Source organism: Manis pentadactyla, chromosome 2 (assembly GCF_030020395.1).
Source record: "Manis pentadactyla isolate mManPen7 chromosome 2, mManPen7.hap1, whole genome shotgun sequence".
In the NCBI taxonomy this organism is placed as follows: Eukaryota; Metazoa; Chordata; class Mammalia; order Pholidota; family Manidae; genus Manis; species Manis pentadactyla.
The window spans coordinates 118,425,732-118,449,690 of NC_080020.1; positions in this window are offsets into that span (position 1 = coordinate 118,425,732).

Below are 23,959 nucleotides of genomic sequence, written 5' to 3' on the forward strand. Positions count from 1 at the left end.
AATCAAAAGACATAGAATCACTGAATGGATAAAAAAAGAAGACCCATCTCTATGCTGCCTACAAGAGACTCACTTCAAACACAAAGACATACACAATGAAAGTAAAGGGATGGAAAAAGATATTTCATACAACTAACAGGCAGAAAAAAGCAGGAGTTGCAGTACTTGTATCAGACAAAGTAGACTTCAAAACAAAGAAAGTCACAGGAGACAAAGAAGGACATTACTTAATGATAAAGGGGTCAGTCCAACAAGAGGATATAACTATTATAAATATCTATACACACAACACAGGATCACCTACTTATGTGAAACAAATACTAACAGAATTAAAGCTAGAAATAGAATGCAATGCATTCACTTTAGGAGATTTCGACACACCACTTACTCCAAAGGACAGATCAACCACACAGAAAATAAGTAAAGAGACAGAGGCACTGAACAATGTATTAGAACAGATGGACCTAATGGACATCTACAGAACACTCCATCCAAAAGCAACAGGATACACATTATTCTCAAGTGCACATGGAAAATTTTCAAGAATAGATCATATACTAGCCACAAAAAGAACCTCAGTAAATTCAAAATACTGAAATTGTACCAACCAGCTTCTCAGATCACATAGGTATGAAACCAGAAATAATTACACAAAGAAAATGAAAAAGCCCACAAACACATGGAGGATTAATAACATGCTTGTAAATAATCAATGGATCAATGACCAACTGAAAACAGAGATCAAGCAATATATGGAGACAAATGACAACAATAATTCAACAACACAAAATATGTGGGACACAGCAAAGGCCATGCTAAGAGGGAAATATATTGCAATACAGGCCTACCTTAGGAAAGAAGAACAATCCCAAATTAACAGTCTAAACTCACAATTAATGAAACTAGAAAAGGAAGAATAAATGAGGCCCAAAGTCAGTAGGAGGATGGACATAATAAAGAATAAAGCAGAAATAAATAAAATTGAGAAGAATAAAACAATAGAAAGAATCAGTGAAAGCAGGAGTTGGTTCGAGAAAATAAACAAAATAGATAAGCCCCTAGGCAAACTTATCAAGAATAAAAGAGAGTCTACACACATAAACAGAATCAGAAATGAGAAAGGAAAAATCACTATGGACACCACAGAAATACAAAGAATTATGAGAGAATACTATGAAAAATTATATGGTAACAAACTGGATAACATAGAAGAAATGGACAACTTTCTAGAAAAATACAACCTTCAAAGGCAGACCCAGGAAGAAACAGAAAATCTGAACAGACAAATTACCAGCAAAGACATTGAATTGGTAATCAAAAAACTACCTAAGAACAAAACACCTGGCAAAGATGGTTTCACTGCTGAATTTTATCAAACATTTTGTGAAGAACTAATAGCCATCCTCCTTAAAGTTTTCCAAAAAGTAGAAGAGGAGGGAATACTCCCAAACTCATTCTATGAGGCCAACATCACTCTAATACCAAAACCAGGCAAAGACACTACAATACAAGAAAAGTATGGGCCAATATCCCTGAAGAACATAGATGCAAAAACACTCAACACAATATTAGTAAACCAAATTCAAAAATATATCAAAAAGATCATCTATCATGATCAGGTGGGATTCATCCCAGGGTTGCAAGGATGGTACAACATTCGAACATCCATCAATATCATCTACCACATCAACAAAAAGAAAGACAAAAACCACATGATCATCTCCATAGATGCTGAAAAAGCATTCAACAAAATTCAACATCCATTCATGATAAAAACTCTCAACAAAATGGGTATAGAGGGCAAGTACCTCAACATGATAAAGGCCATATGTGAGAAACCCACAGCCAACATTATACTTGACAGCGAGAAGCTGAAAGCTTTTCCTTTAAGATTGGGAACAAGACAAGGCCCACTCTCCCCACTTTTATTAACGTAGTTCTGGTGGTCTTAGCCTTGGTAATCAGACAAAACAAAGAAATAAAAGGCATCCAGATTGGCAAGGAAAAAGTTAAACTTTCCCTGTTTGCATATGACATGATATTGTACATAAAAAACCCTAAAGAATCCAGTCCAAAACTACTAGGTCTAAAATCTGAATTCAGCAAAGTTGCAGGATACAAAATTAATACACAGAAATCTGTTGCATTCCTACAGCAGCAGATTCACAGAACCCAAGAATGGACTAACAGTTACCAAAGGGAAAGGAACTGGGGAGGATGAGTGGGAAGGGAGGGATATGGGGGAAAATGGGGCATTAAAATTAGCACACGTAATGTAGCGCAGGGTGGGACACAGGAAAGGCAGTATGTACAGAGAAGACAAGTAATGACTCTACAGCATCTTACTACGCTGATGGACAGTGACTTTAATGGGGTATGTGGGCGGACTTGATAATGGGGGGAGTCTAGTAACCATAATGTTCAAGTAATTGTATATTAACGATATCAAAATAAATAAATAAATAAATAAAGTTTCCTTGCCTACTCATAAGGTGACTGCAGAATGTCAGGTGGGATGTCAAATTGGCCTCATGCCCAGATGGAAGAATAAGCAGGTGCCCTGAGTCTTTACTTCTTTTGCACTAATGATGACAGGGACAGGGGCCAAAGGGATAGCATGATTTATTTCTTTGGAGAAAACCAAGTGCCTTACTGACAAGACTGAGGGTTGGGTAAGTCCATTCAAATTGATGTAAAAATGAGGAATATGCAGTTTCCAGGAGAAATGATTATATTCCTTTGTCAGGACGTAAGTATACTGAAGATAGGAAGAAATGGAATACAATGAGGTGGAATACTTTGGTAAATCAGTCTTGTGCAGATACACTACAAACATTTTAAAAATGTATTTAGCTATATTTCTGAATTCCAAATTTTTGTAAATTTATTGGAGAATTTAAGATAACAAGAAAATCAAAAAAGTGTTTTGTTTAACTCAAAATCCTGGAGATCACTAGAATTTTGATACATATGCCTGTCCATATTTTAATGTACTTGTTTGCTTAAACCAAAAGATATACAAATGGAAATGTGTGCTACAGTTTTTACCCTCGAAAACACTCCCATAATCTCAGATAATATCTTGAACTTTTGTACTAAATTTGAAAACGTTAAACTCTTTATTACATTACAAAAAAATAATGGTGTGTTGTTATTCACTCTCCCTCTGTTTACCACTCTGTTTTCAGCCTTTTTTCTCCAGCATTAATTTTTGTTGTATTTTTGTATATTCAGTCATGAATTTCTGTCTACCTTAATATACCCATCTACCAGACTTTTAAGGAAGCAAGCCTATCATATAGAATAAATAAACTATTGCTAGCCTTTACAAGGAAGGTTAATGCACTTGCTCACTCCATTTATTTCTGTGGTAGGTCTGAGCAGTGATTGTATTAAAAACAGGCCTAGCTTTAGGCAGTAATGTTGAAAATGATAATAGGAAAAGGGAAGTAGGTATTTCATAGAATGCTGGCATGGACTAGTCTTCTATTTATAATAGGCCTGGCTGGAATATGATTGGTGTTCATTTATGTTACCTTTATGTTCTTACTTCCTGATCAGCTGTCATCTTGAACATGAGTTCTTTTAAAGATAGAATTATTATTAGATGAATAAGAAAGTAGTTTATTCTCTCATTTTACCTTTTGTACTTCACCTATTTTTCTCAGGAATATATAAGGCAAGGAAAGAAAGGGGAGAAATTATTTTCAGTGAAATCTCATCCATTTAATAAGTGACCTGCACTTTTCAAGGGAAGAGGAAATGTGTCCTATTACTTTATGTAAAGTCTATTACTATACATTTTAATAACCACAGTTTTTGGTTTAGCTGTCCTCAACTACAAAATTAAGCATGAATTCATTTTTTTCATATTTGGTTATTTGCAATTACATTTTTTTTTTAACATTCCATTCCCTGAGTTTGTTTTTGATCCTTCTCCAAAAGGAAGCATGAATGTGCACTTCCAATGTCAAAGCATATGTAAAACAATCCAGATACTAGGTATTTTATGTTCATGACTTTCCTGTTTCCATTTTCCAGAACCTAAATTCTCTATTCTCATATGCTTGTGAAATGAAGTGAAAAAAATAAAGCAACCTGTATTTGTCCAACTGGGAGATTTCAGTACACATGAGAGACCCTCACTCTCACCTCTGCATTTACTTCCACTACTAAAATGTAGGCCTTGGCAATAGAAGTTAAAAAAAAGAAATAAAAAACCCGAGTTTAATATGTGTGTGTGTGTGTGTTTTTAAAAGTAAGCATGATATACTTTCACGCAGCTGTCAAAGAACATAGAACACTGATTTAGAAGAAACTCAAGGTCATTTTACATGGTTAGGCACTGTTACTAAAATGTCACCTATGAGCTCCTCAAATAAAGATTCTCCATTTAAAAATTCACTGAGAATACATTTTAAAAGGCAAGGTAACTACCATTAAGCCATTCTGTTTTAGTCTGTTGCCTCTTTGCCACATCCATAGACTGCTGTTAGTAATTTACATAATTTAAGCTTTGGAAGAACTGGTATGTTAATTTAATTAAAACTTCTTTGCCAATTGTTCTTGTTATTTTGCCATGTCTTACTGCCAATACTTTCATAAGCTGTGGAAGCCGTTGAGGAAAGAGCTTTCAATTTGCAATGAATTTCTTTTTTTGTTGAAAATGAGAACCATTATAAAATTTTATTTAGCCATTTATCCAATATGGTAATATACTGTAGCCAGGATTATAGGCCAGTCAGTATGAAATCTTGCAGTGATTTAATGCTGTCTGTCCTCTTCCAGCTCCATGGTAACCTGATTACATTGCCTTGAAGTAGTAAACATGCTGCTTGACATCTAAATACATGCAGAACTTTTGCCAAAGGCACAGCATCTACTAATGAATTTCAGTGGTGTCGGCCAGGAGAGTGTCAGCGAAGGCCAAGTACCAGGCTTTAACTTGAGAGTCTTGACACTGATCACCCAAAGAACTTGGCTGGAGATAATGCATTTAAGCCACAGATTTTGCAGGTGAACTAGCAAATTAAAGGTGACAATATGAATTTTAAAAAAAAATCTAAATAAAGGCAATGTATAGGCAGTACCCAAACTAGGAATCTGAAGACCCAGATCTAGGCCAGCTTCTGCACTGTGAAACCTTGGGGAGAAATACATTTGCTTATCAGAATTTACTTACAGAGAATTGGATTGAAAATATGAAATAAGAGAAAATAGGACCTAATATAAAATGTACATATAATTAGATATTATTTATAAGTGGGAAAGTAAGCTGAAAGAAATCCAACATTTTGCACAAGTTAGTGATTGGAGGAACAGCTGTTGGATTCTCCCAGAGGAGGACGCCGCCCCAAATCACTCACGGAAGGCGTCTCTTGATGCAACAAGCAAGAGGAATTTATTCAGAGGCCAGCTAGCTGGGGTCCATGCGTTAGCCCGATGCAGCGGGTCTCAACGAGGACCCCGAACTCACAAAGCCAGAAGTTTTTATAGCATTTTCAAAGGGGCAGTATTTTCTACAGTCACAATACAGTGTTTTTTTTTTCATAAACACATAAATTTTCGGCTGACGCCTCATCCTGGGGGTCTGGTTAGATAAAATCACTTTTGGAATGTTTAGGGTGGTTCTAGCAAGATAAGCTTAACTGATTGAGGTTGGCTAACTAAAGGTCACTACAATTAACACTGGCTGACTAACTTGTTTTTCAAAGTTCTAGTAATTTTTCTCCTTCTAGGTTAGAAAATGGTGTTTGAGCCTTTAAGATGGCTGTACTTATGCTAACTTTTGATTCTTCAGGTTCTACATTTCCCCACTTCTCTTTAAGGGCATTCCAATCATGGAATGTTTGTATCTTCTTGTTGGGTGAGTGAATAATATTGTTGCTTCAACATTAGTACATGAACGGCACTCACTCTTTCTCTAACAAAAGTTATCAGCCGATTCAATATGCAGGGTCCTAAAGTGAGGAGCAACACAAGGATGAGTAAGGGCCCAGCCAGAGTGGATATCAAGGTCGTAAACCACGGGGACCTAGTGAACCAAGATTCAAATAGCCCTTGGCCGGCATCTCGTTCTCTCTTTCTCTGGTCTAGCCTCTCCCTAAGCTTTGACATTGAATCTCTTACTATTTCGGAATGGTCTGCATAAAAGCAGCATTCTTCCTTTAAAGCTGCACACAATCCTCCTTCTTTTAGAAACAGCAGATCCAGCCCTCGTCTGTTCTGCAAGACTACTTCAGAGAGGGAAGTCAGAGATTCTTCAAGTTTAGTAATGGATTGCTCTATGGTTTTTAGGTCTTCATCAATAGCTGTCCTTAGTCCCTCATAATGTTGGTTCCCTTGGATAATAGCAGCTGTCCCTGTTCCTACTCCGGCTGCGACTCCTATCCCTAACAACACAGCTAAGGTCAGCGAGACCGGCTCCCTCCTATATCTATGCCTAGGTTCAAATTCAGCTATGAATGAGAGGTCATCATGATACATCAACCTGGGCACCAGCTGAACCATGATACAGAAATCGCGGGAGGAGTTGAAGGCAGTAGAGACACATGGGGTCACTCCAGTGTTACAAGCCCACCACCCTTCGTGAGGAGGGACTAGATACTCATTTTCACCTGAGGAGGTCACAGCTATGGTTTCATTACACAAAGCTTTATGGGTGGGGGGGACTGAACTTAAACATTTTCCTCTTCCAGTTACTTCAGTCAGACTTATCTTCTTGTGGCTTCCCCAGCTACAGATCTCGTGACGGGTTGTCCTGTTAAAACTGCCTAACAATCCCAATCCTTCATAATAAGGCGGCCCAGAAGAGAAACACAACCAACAGGATTCAGTAGTGTTAGGGTTGGTGGTATTTAAGACCTGAAAAGCCCCTTCAAGGAGGTTGAGAAGGCGTTGTCCGGTGCCAGGAAAGGAGGTGAGCTGCATTTAGTGGAGCCGGGGCTCCAAACATTATCTCAAAGGGTGTTAGTCTAAAACAGCTGGGGGTGTTTCTAACTCGGAATAAGGCGAAGGGAAGGAGGACCAACCAATCATATAAACCAGTCTCTATGGATAATTTAGTCAGGGTCTCTTTTAGAGTTCTATTCATCCTTTCTACCTGTCCTGAGCTCTGGGGCCTGTATGCACAATGCAATTTCCAATCCGTCCCCAAAATCTTGGCCAATCCCTGACTTACCTGGGCAACAAAGGCAGGGCCATTGTCGGAGCCGATTACCTTTGGGATTCCAAACCTGGGAAATATTTCTTCAAGGATCTTTTTAGACACCGTCTGAGCTGTCTCAGTTTTGGTGGGGAACACCTCTGTCCATCCTGAAAATGTGTCTAGGAAAACTAGAAGGTACTTATATCCATACTTAACAGGCTTGATCTCAGTGAAGTCAACTACCCAGTAAGCTCCTGGGCGATCCCCTCGAAGTCTTTTCCCGGATGTTACTGGATTTTTACTCACATTTACTAATTGGCAGGGAACACAATTTCTTACAACCTCGTCAGCCAGTTTTCCTAATCCAATAACATGATAAGGGGAGTCTTGAACCAAGGTCTTTAGGTTTTTTGCTCCCAAATGTATCAATTGATGCAATTGCCTTAAGTATTCTTCTGCCTCTCTCTTAGGCAGGACAACTCTCCCTTTTTCAGACTTGTATATCTCGTGGGGTGAGGAATTTTTAAACCCTAATTTGTTTATACAAGCGAGGTCTTCGGGTGTATACTGGAAGCTCTTAATACAAGTGGCCTCCGGGTACACTTGGAGGGGTAAGATATTCATTCCCTGGGCTGCTTGTTTTGCAGCTTGGTCCGCCCTTCTGTTTCCTTGAGCTATTAGAGAGTCACTTTTTTGATGCCCAGGGCAATGTATTATTGCCACTTCTCTAGGTCTATGGATGGCTTCTAACAAATTTAAAATTTCTTGTTTGTTTTTAACATCTCTCCCGGCAGAAGTCAATAACCCTCTCTGTCTATAAATAGCCCCGTGTATGTGAGCGGTGGCAAAAGCGTATCGGCTGTCGGTATAGACGTTAAGTCTCTTACCTTCTGCCATCTTTAGAGCCTGAGTCAGAGCGACGAGCTCTGCTCGCTGTGCAGAAGTGCCCGTTGGAAGTCCACTGGCCCACACGATTCGGTTATCATCCACTACTGCAGCTCCCGCCATTCTCTTACCATCCATAATGTAACTGCTCCCGTCTGTGTACCAAGTCAGGAGTCCTGGCCCTTCTAAAGGCTGATCTTGTAAGTCCTGGCGGGTCCCTGCCTCCTCAGCCAGGATTTCCTGGCAGGTATGAAGTACTTCTTTTTCCAAATCGGGGAGCAGAGTAGCTGGGTTTAGGATGGCGGGTGGGGCAAATTCCACACGATCACGATTCAGGAGTAAGGTCTGGTAGTGAGTCATTCTGGCATTTGACATCCATCTTTCGGGTGGTTGCCGGATTATGCTCTCCAACGCATGTGAAGCAACCACAGTGAGTTTTTGTCCCAGTGTTAGTTTGTCAGAATCTTTAACTTGGAGGGCCACAGCTGCTACTACTCTCAGGCAGGCAGGCCACCCACTACTCACGGGGTCTAATTTTTTTGACAAATAGGCGACAGGTCTCTTCCAAGGTCCCCATTGTTGGGTCAACACTCCTCGAGCTACTCCGCTCCGTTCATCCACGAAAAGGACAAATGGCTTAGTTACGTCTGTCAATGCTAGAGCGGGTGCTGAGAGGAGGGCTTTCTTGATATCATCAAAGGCCTGTTGTTGCTCAGATCCCCAAACAAACGGGGCTGTCCCCTTGGTAAGGGGGTACAGAGGGGCGGCCAAGTAAGCATATCCGGGTATCCACAATCTACAAAACCCCGATGTCCCCAGAAACTCGTGAACCTGGCGTGCTGTAGTGGGGACCGGAATCTGCGTCACAGTCTGCTTCCGGGCTTCAGTAAGCCACCTTTTCCCTTTTCTCAGGGAATATCCCAAATAAATCACTTGTTGTTGGCAGATCTGTGCCTTCTTAGCAGATGCTCTATACCCTAATTTGGCAAGTTCAGTCAAAAGGGCTTCAGTGGCCTCTTGGCAGGTCTCCCGGGTGGGAGCGTCTATCAATAAGTCATCAACATATTGCAGCAAAGTTACCTGTGGGTTTGAAGCTCGGTAGAAAGCCAAGTCCTGATGTAAAGCCTCATCGAAGAGGGTGGGCGAGTTCTTGAATCCTTGTAGCAAACGAGTCCAGGTCAATTGCCCAGTAGTTCCTGCGGTGGGATCTTTCCACTCAAAGGCAAACAGCGGTTGGCTGTTCTGGTGCAAGCGCAGACAAAAGAAAGCATCCTTTAGATCTAAAACTGAATACCAGATGTTTTTTGGGGCCAGGGAGCTTAGTAGGTTATAGGGATTTGGCACGGTGGGGTGAATGTCCTGTGTCCTTTTGTTAACTTCTCTTAAATCTTGTACTGGTCAGTAATCTCCCGTTCCTGCCTTTTTTACAGGCAGCAAGGGGGTGTTCCATGGGGATTGACATTTTACTAATATTCCCTGTTCCATAAGCTTCTGGATATATGGCCTAATTCCATCCCTGGCTTCTTTACTTATTGGATATTGCCTCACAGTCACTGGCAAGACTGAAGCTTTTAGTTCTATGATTACAGGGGGCTGGTTCTTGGCGAGCCCCATGCCCGCTGTCTCCGCCCAGGCTCCTGGGAATCGGTCGAGCCACTCCTGACTAATTCGGGAGGGCTCTGGTTCCATAAAAAGACAGTATTCGTCTTCCAATCTTATGGTCAGAATACTCAAGTTCAAAGGCTTATTTTCCTGATTAGTCACCAGAGGTTTCTCAGCTTGAAAAGATATTTGGGCTCCTAGTTTGGTCAAGATGTCCCTTCCTAACAGGGGCGTAGGGCATTTGGGTATAATGAGGAACGAGTGACTTACTCGTCCTACTCCTAAGTCTACTGCTCTTCGGGTGGTCCATGCATATTGTTTCTGGCCTGTAGCTCCAATCACCCAAGACTTTTTGCCAGAGAGAGGGCCCTTGTCTTTAGTTAATACAGAATGTTGAGCACCGGTGCCTACTAGGAACTCAACGGGTCGCCCCTTCACTTTCAGAGTTACCCTGGGCTCGGGGAGGGGTTCCGAGCCCCGTCCTCCCTAATCTTCATCTTCCAGCAGAGACAACACCTTTTTTGGAGGCTTCTGCAGTGGCTTTTTAGGGCATTCTTTCACCCAATGTCCTTTCTCTTTGCAGTATGCACATTGATCTTTATCCAAAGGAGGCCGGTTGCCCAGGTGCCCTGCCTTACTAGTTCTACCACTAGAGGGTGGGCGTCCCTTACCTTCTACTACTGCGGCCAAGATTTTTGTTAAATTTCTCTCATGCTTCCTATCCCTATCCCTCTTTTCCTCTTTACTTTCTTTTTCCTTTTCCTTCCTTAATTCCTTCTCTTCCTCAGTCTCTCTCTTATGATAAACTTTCTCAGCTTCTTTCACCAAATCTCTCAACGACAAATCCTGTAAGCCTTCTAGTCTCTGAAGCTTCTTTCTAATATCAGGCGCTGATTGCCCAATAAAGGCAAGAGCCACTGAAGCACTGTGTTCCTCAGAAGTGGCGTCAAAAGGAGTATACCGCCTGAAGGCTTCCATCAGGCGTTCTAAGAACACTGCGGGTGCCTCAGCGGCTCCCTGACTAACCTCTCTTACCTTGGCCAAATTGGTGGGGCACCTTGCAGCCCCGTGAAGACCTGCCACCAGAGCCTGGCGATAGATGGTTAGTTGCTCCCTACCTTCTGGAGAATTTAAGTCCCAGTTGGGTCTGGTCAGTGGGAACCCCCTTTCTATATCATGAGGGAGTTGCGACGGTCGTCCGTCAGCTCCAGGCACGTTCTTTTGTGCTTCCAGGAGGATCCTTTCTCTTTCTTCCGTGATGAAGAGTACCTGTAAGAGCTGCTGACAATCATCCCAAGTGGGCTGGTGAGAGAACATCAGGGACTCTATCAGTCCCATTAGTCTCTGCGGCTCTTCTGAAAAAGGAGGGTGGTTAGCTTTCCAATTATATAAATCGGCAGAGGAGAATGGCCAGTATTGCAGAGGTTGGAAAGGCGGGTCTCCTTCCTCCCCGAGAATGGGGGCCCCATAAGACCTGAGGGGAAAAATACCTGATGGGTCCAATGCGGCCCCTCGGCGCCGCCGAGTTCCCTGGGCCGGTCCCGGAGCTGGCCCCGATGCCTCGGTACCAGAGGCTAGAGGCATCGGAGGTGCCGGGGCCGGAGGCACTGGGGCCTCAGCCGCCGGGGCCTAGGGCGCCGGGGCAGAGGCAGGAGGGTAAGGAGGGGGATCATCAACCATGAGCAAGTCTTGAGTGTCAGGGTGTATTTTGGTGGTCTCTTTCCCTTTTCCCCGAGGTTGAGCCTGAGCCAATAAGACTCGAGAGTTTGCTTTCTTTCGCACCCAGGGCTTTACCCAGGGCAGTGGATTTTCCACCAATTCTTGCCAGACCACAATGTAGGGCTGCTGATCCGGATGTCCCCGAGTTGAATTCTGGAAAACAACAGCTTTTACTGCAAGCAGAGTGGAGAGGTCAAAAGTCCCCTCCAGGGGCCATCCAACGTTAAAAGTGGGCCACTCGGAGGTACAGAAAGTCTGCCACAGCCCTTTTTTAACTTCTACCGACAAGTCATGCGCCCTTGCTCTCACTTCTGTCCAATGACCTAACGTCAGGCTAAGGGGGGTCGTCACGGTCTGTCCCATTGCCAGTATAACAATTATTAGACATGTAAAGGACACATAAAACAGAGACACACAGAGATTAGACACACAGCGGCCGCTTTTTGTCTTCCTCAGATTTCTGACCAAGAACCAGAAGGAATCAGTGGGCTGATACTCTCGGCGCCCAAAAACCAACCCTATCTCATCCGGTTCACTTTTGCGGAAAAATAGGTGGGAGGCCACCAGGCGTCCCTGGCCCTCCAAACTCCCCGGGGCGTCCCCCAGGGTTGCAGCCTGCGGTGCTCCAAGTACGTCTACCGACCGCAGTCGCGACCCCTTACGGGACTGGGACGGCTGCCAGACAGAGGGTACCCTTTTCAGAACTCCGACCGGTCTCACTGAAAAGCAGAACACAGAACACAGACAACTCAAGGCACCACTAATCTTACCTCTTCCTCCAAGAATGGCTTCGGGAGTGAAGCGGGGTGAGCGCACGATCCCGGACGAGCCCCCAAATGTTGGATTCTCCCAGAGGAGGACGCCGCCCCAAATCACTCACGGAAGGCGTCTCTTGATGCAACAAGCAAGAGGAATTTATTCAGAGGCCAGCTAGCTGGGGTCCATGCGTTAGCCCGATGCAGCGGGTCTCAACGAGGACCCCGAACTCACAAAGCCAGAAGTTTTTATAGCATTTTCAAAGGGGCAGTATTTTCTACAGTCACAATACAGTGTTTTTTTTTCATAAACACATAAATTTTCGGCTGACGCCTCATCCTGGGGGTCTGGTTAGATAAAATCACTTTTGGAATGTTTAGGGTGGTTCTAGCAAGATAAGCTTAACTGATTGAGGTTGGCTAACTAAAGGTCACTACAATTAACACTGGCTGACTAACTTGTTTTTCAAAGTTCTAGTAATTTTTCTCCTTCTAGGTTAGAAAATGGTGTTTGAGCCTTTAAGATGGCTGTACTTATGCTAACTTTTGATTCTTCAGGTTCTACACAGCAACAGGCCATTGTGTGTCAGAGAGAGTCCACAAACTTAAGCTTTTACATATTATATTTGCTCCAAACTGATAATGTAGGGGTTTAGTAGCAGAGGTAAAGGAAATTCAAAATGAGTAAGTCATTGCAGATATACCACTTCCTTTCCCAGAAGTAACCTAATGATACCTTTATCTTCCAACTGTCCAGGGCCATTCCCCCTGGTGCTCACTACAGAGGCCATGGTATTGCTCCCTACCCCACATGGTCTCTTCACCCATAGTCAATGCTGTCTTACCTTTTTTTCTTTCCTCAAATGAAAATAGCAAATAATGAATCCATAAAAATAAATCTTTTCAAATGTGAGTAAGCCCAATGCTAAGTGTTTTCTAATTGTTTTTATCTTAGGTGTGGATGAAGAATTAAAGTTGATCATGAATTCTTTGGCACTTTCAATGAAGAGACCCTTCCCTTTGAAGATTGGCAAATGGACTGCTTTCATCCACAGAGTATCGGGGAAATTGTGCCGTTCCGTCTTCCAGGCCCAGGCTGCTTTTGCTTTCTCTCTCTTAAAACACACATCTCTAGAACCTAGCTATCATGCAGAGAGAAGCCCAAGATACACAAGGAGGCCACGTGAGGGCATGTATTCTATAACTCTAACGGAGTTCCCAGCCAACAAACAGGATCAACTCAGCAAGATGAGTAAGACATCTTGAATATCCTGAAATGTCAAACAAAAAAATGACTCTAGGCTCAACTTCAACTGTATCCATTATGAAAGACATCAAGCAAGAACTGTCCAACTGATCCTAATCAACCCACAGAAACAGGATAGGAAACAACACATTTTTTTGGCTTTAAGTCATTAAGTTTTAGGGTGTGTTTTATAACAATGGAATGAGTTGTCATACAGCCAGTTATCTATCCATCATAGCAAATGTAGTGCCTTAAAATATACATGTACCTGGTCTATCTCTGACCTATTTAAAATTTGTTACCCAGGATTCTATCCTAATTTCAAATTCAAAAGTAAGCGCTATAATCATTATCTTGATGTGTCTCAACTATTTTGAATTTCTCTATAGGGAACTTCCATAGGCAATTCATACTTAACTAAATTTTATTCTCTTTTACTATGTCCATTTCTTCCTATATTACTTTCTTAGCTCAGTGGAAATCTAACTTGAAAGTCACATATCCTCTAAAGATCTATCAATTTTTTCTTGAGATATATTTGCCACCTGAACTCTTTTTTTATATTCCCTTAGTGGCATCCTTAGTTGAAAATCCTGTTCTATTTTACATGTATTAATTAAAGAGTGCCTTAGCCAGACTTTCTCTGTCCAATTTACCACTTAGCAATCTATCTTCTACACAATTCTTTGAATTACTTTTCCAAAAGCAAAATGAAGTAATACCATTACTACACTTGATTCAATGTAGAAAACAATTTTTTTTTCTCAGTCTGTAAGAAGCCTGGTAAAAGATACAGACAGAGTTCTGAAGGTTCAGAACTTAGTAATTAACTAAGATTCAGAGACACAATACATGTATTATTGGAATAAAACCAAATAAAAAATACTAATAGAAAACACTTAGATTAGTACTAACAATGACCCAGATACTGTTGTAAACATCCTACAAATGTTAACTCATTTAATCCATTCAATATTTCTTTAGATAGGTACTATTATTACCCACTTTATAAATAAGGCATTAAGGCACAGAGGTTTTTGTAATTTGGATATTTGTATATTTATATCCCTTTAGAATGTGAGTGCTTAATAAGCATTTACATTTCTAACAGTTTTCATAAATGTTAAGATTTATGAAAGACACAAAAAGGAAGAATATATAGATTAGAAAATCTAGGTCTACTTCAAAAACCACAGTATATAGACATCAAATTGCTCTATTAAAGCATGAGGGACCTAGTCAGGACTTCAAAGTCGTCTCCAGAGCAGCTTCTGTAAAAAGTGAAATAAATAGTATAGAAGCTGAATGCTAAAGGGCAAATTCATGATATTGGTAATTTCCATGATCACTTCCTATTTCTTCCTTCTCAAGTGTATATAAATGCAAAGACTAGAATACAGAGTAATGGATAATGGATGTGAGTCACAATATATCTTTATTCTATCCCTCCTCATGTGTTTTATATGTATTACATATGTGTAGTAGAAGTCATAAGAATGTCTTTTCATTATTTTTTCTCAGATATTTGGTTAAATTCCTTAAGTTGAATACAGTAGGAGCTAGGAGCTCTTGACAGAGGGCAACTCAGAAACTGATAGTGCCACCCCTTTATCCTTGCTGAGAACTTAAGTCCTTTGTATCACTTCCTTCACCCCCACCTATATATGTAATAATCAGAAGAGATTGGACAATCTATATGATCAGAGATTGTAATTCACTTGATGAAGAAAAATCACTGGGGTGGAGTTCTTTGGCTTTTCCTATAGCTCTGTTGAGTATGAATAATGAAAAATGAAATTTTTTTCTTGAAAATTAAAATATGCAAAGAATGATTTGATATAAAATGACTGAAAAAGTAAAGTGATATATAAAGACATGTCTGTTGTAACACTATTGAGTTCATATTCTTTAATAATATGTTAGATATCAAATAGTTTAGGAATGACAAACAACAGCACATAGAAAACCCAATTCTCCATCCTGTTCCTCAAGGTATATTTTCTTTGAAGTCCCTATTTCAATTTGGTTGAGAATTGCCTCCATAACCTTTTTGATAATAACTGCTAGTTTTTGATTTGTACATTTTATAAGAAGAGTATTGATCTCTAGTAAGGAAGATGAAAATTTAACTCACTTATATTGGCTTCTCTCCATTGCTGATCTCATATTTGTACGAAAGTTGTGATATTAATTTCCATTTCTGTATTTAATAGAAATAGTTCTTAAAATTAATGTTCATATCTATCTAAGTTACCTTTGCACAAAATTGTTTAGCTCTATAAGGCTTAGGATGAAAAGTAGCAACTTGCCCCAGAGCCAACTTACTTTCCACTGCCTGAAGGATATGATTTTCAATGCTTCCAAAATCTCTCGCATTTTTTTCTTTCTCTAAATTACATGCTTACATTGTTATTCATATTTTTATGTTTTAATCATTATTTAATTACATCCATCTGTGAAATATGAATTTAGTCTATTTTTCCTATTTCTCAGCCATACCCTCTGAGTTTTCATCCTCTAATCCTCTGAAAGAGGACACATTATAATGTTTTGTAGATCACTACTCAGTAGTTATACTGTTACGACCACATGAGTATGTCCAAGAGTGCTTTCTGCTTTCATTTAACAGCATTCGGTGAGTGCCTACCATATGCTAATCTTCTAAGCTTTGGAGATCCATTGGTAAATAAAAATAGATAAAATTCCTCAATTTATTGGAGTTTGCATTAAAGAAAAGAATGTAAACATAATTAATAAATTAAAAATAATATCAGAAGATTATAAATACCAAAAGAGTAAAAAGTAGAGCAGGAAAAGAGATATCTCGAGCTGCTGGTTGGAAAGATGGGATGCCGGTCAAGTAGGATGCTAGGCAGTGTAATATCTCTGTGTGAAAGTGACATTTGGGCAAAAATATGAGTGAAATAAAGGGATTAGCCATGAAATATGCTAGTGAAAACCTTCTAGGCAGAGAAAACGGTGAGCATAAAGTCCGTTTGGCTGAAATATGTTTAGATTGGATCTGGGGATTTAGCTGGAACAGGAAGCATGTTAGCAGTGAATGGTGAGAGAGAAAATAAATAGCTGGATCATGAAAGAACTTGTGGATTAGTGTAAAAACTTTGGTTTTTCCTATGAATGGAAAGCGAAGCCATTGCTGGTTGATGAACAGAAAAATAACTGATTTTAAAAAATCAGTATGCTGCTCTATTGAAAATAGGATGTTGGGCTGCAAGTGAATGAGGAGGAAGAAGAGTGATGAGATCACAGCAAATAAGAGACGGTAGAACAGACCCAGAGGGAGCAGTTGACATGGTGAGAAATACTTAGATATGGATACATTTTGAGCATAAAGCAAATAGGATTTTCTAAGGGATTGGATGTGAAAAGTAAAAATGTGGGCTCAAGCATGATGTCATGTTTTTGTACTAATCATCTGGAAAGATAGAGTTGCTATCAAATGTGCTACGGATAGTCTCAGCTTGAAGTGAAGAAGACAATTGTGAGTTAACTTTTATACTTGTTGATTTGAGATGCTGAACAGATAAATTTGCAAGTGAAAGTGGAGACAAAGGCCAGTGCTGCAAATGTAATTGTAGAAGTTAGCAATTCCCAAGACTGGAAGGGAACACCAAGGATCTAAATATTAAGCCCTAGGATGCTTGAACATAAAAAAGAAAACAGAGAAAGGTGCAAGAACCAGAAAAAGAGACTAACAGTGAGTTTCCAGAATGTAAGATATAATCAAGGAGAGAGCTGTCCTGGAAGTGAAGGAAGACAGTGTGTGGAGGGAGAGAGCAATAAACTGTATCAAATGGTGCTGCTAGTTTTCCAAAATGTTATATTGATACGCTTTGTTATCGGTCTATGCTGATTCATTTGTCAGCACTCTCTGGGCCCTGTCAATGGTTCTTTCATCGTCTCTGGCATTCCTTTCCTTCACGTCCTCGCTTTGCTCTTTATAGAACTTCTTCTGTTTCTTGGTAATGCTTTACAGATGAGTTGTCTGACTTTTGTTTTTGGCATCTAATAATTTCCATTTCATTTATTCTTGTTCTTCTTTACTGGAGATTTTTAGTTCTGTTATTTACTTAATGCCTATTAAATTCTTTTTGGTTCTCTAAATGTTGCTTTTCATAGCATTCACTTGATTAATTAATGCTGTATCTCCTCTTAATGCTCAGAAACTGTTTTAAATTATCTCCCTGAACAGTTCTGTTCTTTCCTTACCGTTATTTCTCCTCCACTTTTGTGCGTTACAGTCTCAATCATTGCAATAAAGACTTTTGGGGTATTTTGTTTGTTTGTAAAGAAAGTTCTAGGGATACTAGGTTGTTTTCTTATCTTTAAAAACGGAAATAAAAATGCTATTTGAAAATGTTTCACATATCAATGGGACTTCTTTTCTTTGGTTTTTAATAAGGTATCATCTGGCTAAGCCATTTCAATGGGGAATCCCTAATGTCAATCTTTTTAGTTTCTTTTTTAAAGCTGTTAAGATATTCTAGCTTGAAGGAAACTATGCCTGCTAAATGCTCTCGATAATTCTGGAATCTAGCATGAGAAAAAATAGTGGATATCAACATTCTTAATATTTGGTATGTAAACTTCCTTTAAACAATACCTGTTGTGCATCAGTCCAGAGAATAATGTTTAATCTTCTGCTATATAGAAGTGCTGCCTCCAGGAATGGGGCAGGTGAAGTGTGGATATAATTTCCATTGACATATATTTTTAATCAATCTTCCTATTTTCACATCAAGTTTATCCCCACCCCAGATTTGGTGTAGCCAATCTAGAAAATTTACAGGAGTTCAATCCCACAAAATCAGATTGCTCCTCAACTTTCCAAACAGCTGACTTCACATCCTGTTTCTTATATCTACTAACTCAGATGCTATTTATGCAGTTTCCAAAACATTGCTGTTGATTTTTCCTACCCTATTTCCTTTTAAATTTAGTCCTTAAAACTTACTATATTGTTGTTTTAGGAAGGTTTTGTGAGTTTGTGGAGGTTAACGAGTGCTCAGTATGCCATGATACTCTTGAATGTCTCTTGTAACATTTGTCTCAAAGTTACATTTGTAATTTTGATATGATATATGATATCTTATGTTACTTATATTTGCCTCCATTTTGCCTCAACTTCCATGTTATTCAAATTAGCAACATTCTTAACTTTACACTAACATTTGTATCTTGTACTGAAACTACAATACTACTGTCACTTTTCTAAGTTGCCTCAAAATGTTAGAAAACTGTAAACCTGATTTAATCAAATTTATAGTAATTTTGAAGTGTCCAGTTGTCTTATTTCTTCCCTATGAGCATTTTAAAAAGTAGCTTAAACTACCTGAAGAAAACATTTTTAGCATCAACATCAAATGGGTTTTTTTCTTATGTTCAACCAATTACTTAAAACCATTTCAGATGACAGCTCAGTGCCTTCATGCCTGTTTTGCTTGTTTGGTTTGGTTGTTTCTGTAATTTTTGGAGGTTCTATTTACTCTATTCTCTGCTATTGGAAATATGATTAGTATGTCTTTAGCACATTCTCATGTTTGTAACAGTTTCTATCATTGCGTCTATTCTATAGAATCTTCTTTTTTATTTCTGAAGATATCCACTGTGGATATGCCATATTGAACCACCACTCCCATCCTCTCCTTATCCTTTTCATCATGAAGTATATATTTCTTTGGACAAAATTCCTTGGTTTCTTGATATTATGATATTTCACATACTCTTTTTTTCTGTTTTTGAAATTTTACATCATTTGTTATTCTAACCCAAGTGGTCTTTTTTCCCTCATTAATAATCTGATATTTTTGTGATCTTAATAAAAAGTATTCTAAGGTAACAGAGAGCCAGTAGAGTTTATTGAGTTATATTAATATTACCTTTAGCTCTTTGAAAAGGCAGAAGGGATGGAGACTAGACAATTGCTACTTTCCAGAAATAATCCCATGATCTGACATTTTTGCTAGGATACCTGGTATAGTCTTGTTTCTTATGTCAGGAATAATTTAATATTTATGCGGCACTTCACATTTTCAAAATGTTTTTCAATAATTAATAAAACATTTCCCTCAACATTCCTAGCAGAGAAGTCAGCATAACTACCAGTAACTACAACCACTTAATAAGAAAGTGTGAGTTACCTAATCCTATTTCTTTGTATTAATTCTCAAGCAAGTAAAATTTGAGCATTTATTAAATCCATTGGCTACATTGCATTTTTTATAATAAGGATGAGTTACGATAAATGATACTTTGAAAAGCTTAAGAAGCTACAACTCCCCTTTCAAAAGCAGATTGCATTCAATGAAATCTACTAATAGACATATAATAAATACTCTCTGGACTAAGGACTATTCTATTACTTCAGAGAGGAGAGAGTTCTGGAATATGTATTTTTAGCAATGCCATACTCTGAATTGAATAATGTAAGAGATTGATTAGAGTTTAAACTCATATTTGAGAAAGACTGTTTCTCAAGGCAGTTTAAAAGAACCATAAGTCAGCGTTCTGCAAATAGATAATAAAAAATAGTAGGCAATATACCCAAATGTTGGTGAACTAAGACACATTTAGTAAACATGTGCTTGTGCTCAGTCACCACATATGACATTTTTACCAGTTCACAAATGATTTGCATGTGTGTATGTGTGTGTTTGGTAGTGTCCTTGCGAGGTTTTATTTTTATACTGGCCTCATAAAATCACCTGGGAGTGTACCCTCAACTCCTACTTTCTGAAGTATAATTTCCTTTAAGATATATTTTTTACCAATCTTCCTGTTTTCACATCAAGTTCACTTCCACTTGCCTACCCCATTCCTGGAGTCTGAGCCAATTTTTTTCTTTTGTTTTATTTAAGGGATGATAATCAGTAATAACACTTACATCGAAATAGAAATAAAAGTATTCAGAAATACTTTTTTCTTTCTTGGTACATGTTTTCATGACAGATTTATTCATTAAACCCCAAATGTTAATTCCCTTGTCAAAGGGATCATCCTATCAACATATTATTTTCTAATATTTCTTTTTTCATAGGAAAACCCACTTTTTCATTCCTTATCTTGTTCATCTGTGCTGTCTACTTTGTAATCAACCTTACTAAGGTGTTATTAATGTATTCATTCTTTCAAATAACCATATGTTGCATTTAAGTTTTTTTCAATATCAAAAATTGGCTTTTTTTCTCCTGTAAATGGTCAGATACAAAATATTTTAGGCTTTGTTGGCCATATAGTTTCTATTGCAGCTATGCAAATCTGCCATTGGAGCAGGAAAACAACCATACAACCTGTAAATGAATACACGTGACTACATTTTAATACAGCTTTGTTTTAATAAAAACTTCATTGTTGTGAGTTGAGTAAATGTTTGATAAGAATATCAGGGTTTGGAAAATAAGTCCTCCTTTGAACTATCTCTGGGCAATATGTCACATCATCTATCTCACTTTTAGAAGGAAAATCTGGTAGGACAATTATAATGTTTCTGGCATAATGAGAATCAGATTCTATAACTTTCTTTCTTAAAAATATCAAATCACCACTTGCTTCTCATTTTTATATAGAGAAACCTATGTGTTCACTCCAGTCTGCAAAGTCAACATGATCTAATTTCTTTTGACCTCTAGACAATCTCCCTCACTAAGCACTTTGCCACCACAATAATATTCCTTATGCCTTGACGCAAACAGTTCATTTCCTCATCAGGTCCTTTCCTCTTTTTTCTTCTGACCAGATATTTCTTCACAATATAAAAGGTCCTGGATACACAGTATAATGGATACACAATATAAAATGGATGCACAAATGAGGGAGGTCCGTGATGGTGGCACAGAAGAGCTTGAAACCAGGGCCATCCATGTGCACAATGAATCTATAACTATTCTCAGAGCGATTGCTCCTGAGGAAGAACTGAGGCCTGAGGGAACAACTGCACAATAAGAGAAAGAAGGGCTATATAAAAACAGAAGGAGTGGGTAGGGCAGCAGAAATCTCCTCCCAAACCATATATATTTTTGAAAATAGAACAAATACAACTATTCCTAAAAGAAAGACCAGAAGATACAGCACAACAGCCAGGCTACATCTACATCTGAGAGAACCCAGCACCTCACAAAGGGGGTAAGATATAAGCTGTGGCCCAGTGGGACCTGAGCACACCCTCTACCCCAGCTCCCCAGTGGGAGGAGAGGAGATGGAGAGGGGAGGGAGTAGGAACCCAGGATGGCTAAATATCCAGCCCTAGTCATCTGCACTGGGAGGGCAGAAACACAGTGCATGGTGTGCTGGATAATATGGAAACAGAACAGTAAAACCAGTGAGCAGGTTCCCACAGCTGGCTCCCCTGGGACAAAAGAAAAGTGAGTGTTTCTGAAACTCTTAAAGGGACAGGAGCCTCACAGCTGGACAAAAGTGTTCTGGCACACTCAGCACAGCAGCTGGGAATCTGGGGAACTCTGGGTGCTCTAACCCCCTGGGCAGCAGCACAGCTCTGAGGCCCCTCATGGTGATAAACAGCCTCCCGCCCGTTCCCTCTCCAGCACGGCCCCACCATAGCAGAGCAGCAGCCTGAGACTGGCCACGTCCACAGCAGCAGTGCAGAACCTTCTCCACAGCCCAGGCCAGACTCAGAAACCCCATCGGCATGCAGCTACCCAGCACAAGACACAAGGGGACACTGTTCTTGCAGGAGAGGAAGGCAACGAGCAAGCGGGAAGAGACTTTGTTCTCCCATGGGACACGCATGCCAACTGCCGATGACTACCTCTATTGCCATTAAAAGACAGAAGAAATTGATCAAGACCAGAATCACACAGACATTACCTGAGAGGAAATCTGGTGAGATAGATTAAACCAATCTTCCTGAAAAAGAATTCAAAATATAGGTCATAAAGATGCTGATGGAGCTGCAGAGAAAAATGCAAGAGCTAATGGACAAAGTTGGGACAGAGAATACAGAAATAAAACAATTTCTGGAAGGACTTAAAAGCAGACAGGATGAGGTGCAAGAGGCTGTTAATGGAATAGAAATCAGAGAACAGGAACACAGAGAAGCTGACACAGAGAGAGATAAAAGGATCTCCAGGAATGAAACAATATTAAGAGAACTGTGTGACCAATCTAAATGGAAAAATATCTGCATTATAGGGGTACCAGAAGAAGAAGAAGAGAGAAAAAGGGATAGAAAGGGTATTTGAATAAATAATTGCTGAAAAATTCCTCAAACTGGGGGAGGAAATAGTTGCTCAGACTACAGAGGCACACAGAACTCCCAACAGAAGGGACCCAAGGAGGACAACACCAAGACACATAATAATTAACATGGCAAAGATCAAGGACAAGAACAGAGTTTTAAAGGCAGACAGAGAGAGAAAAAAGGTCACCTACAAAGGAAAATCCATCAGGCTATCATCAGACTTCCCAACAGAAAACTTACAGGCCAGAAGAGAATAGCATGATATACTTAATACAATGAAATAGATGGGCCTTGAACCAAAAATACTGTATCCAGCACGATTATCATTTAAATATGAGGGAGGGATTAAACAATTCCCAGACAAGCAAAAGCTGAGGGAATTTGCCTCACACAAACCACCTCTACAGGGTATTTTAGAGGGACTGCTCTAGATGGGAGCACTCCTAAGGCTAAACAGATGTCACCAGAGTAAATAAAATCACAGTAAAGAAAGCAGACCAACCAAATACTAACTAAAGGCATAAAATAAAGTCAACTATCCACAAAAACAGTCAAAGGAAACAGAAAAGAGCACAAAATAAAACACCTAACATATAAAGAATGGAGGAGGAGGAATGAGAAGGGAGATAAATAAATAATCATCAGTCTGTGTTTATAATAGCTCAATAAGTGAGTTAAGTTAGACAGCAAGATACTAAAGAAGCTAACCCTGAACCTTTGGTAACCACAAATCTAAGCTTGCAATGGCAATAAGTACATATTTTTCAATAATCACACTAAATGTAAATGGACTGAATGCACCAATCAAAAGACACAGAGTAATAGAATGGATAAAAAAGCAAGACCCATCTATATGCGGCTTACAAGAGACTCACCTCAAACCCAAAGACATGCACAGACTAAAAGTCCAGGGATGAAAAGATATTTCATGCAAACAACAAGGAGAAAAAAAGCAGGTATTGCAGTACTAGCATCAGACAAAATAGACTTCAAAACAAAGAAAGTAACAAAAGATAAAGAAGGACATTACATAATGATAAAAGGCTCAGTACAACAAGAGGATATAACCATTATAAATTTATATGCACCCAGTACAGGAGCACAAACATACCTGAAACAAATGCTAAAAGAATTAAAGGAAGAAATAGAATGCAATGTATTAATTTTAGGAGATTTCAACATACCACTCAATCCAAAGGACAGATTCACCAGACAGAAAATAAGTAAGGACACAGAGGCACTGAACAACACACTAGAACAGATGGATCTAACAGACATCTACAGAACTCTACACCCAAAAGCAGCAGGATACACATTCTTCTCAAGTGCACATGGAACATTCTCCAGAAAAGACCACATTCTCAGTAAAATCCAAATGATTGAAATTC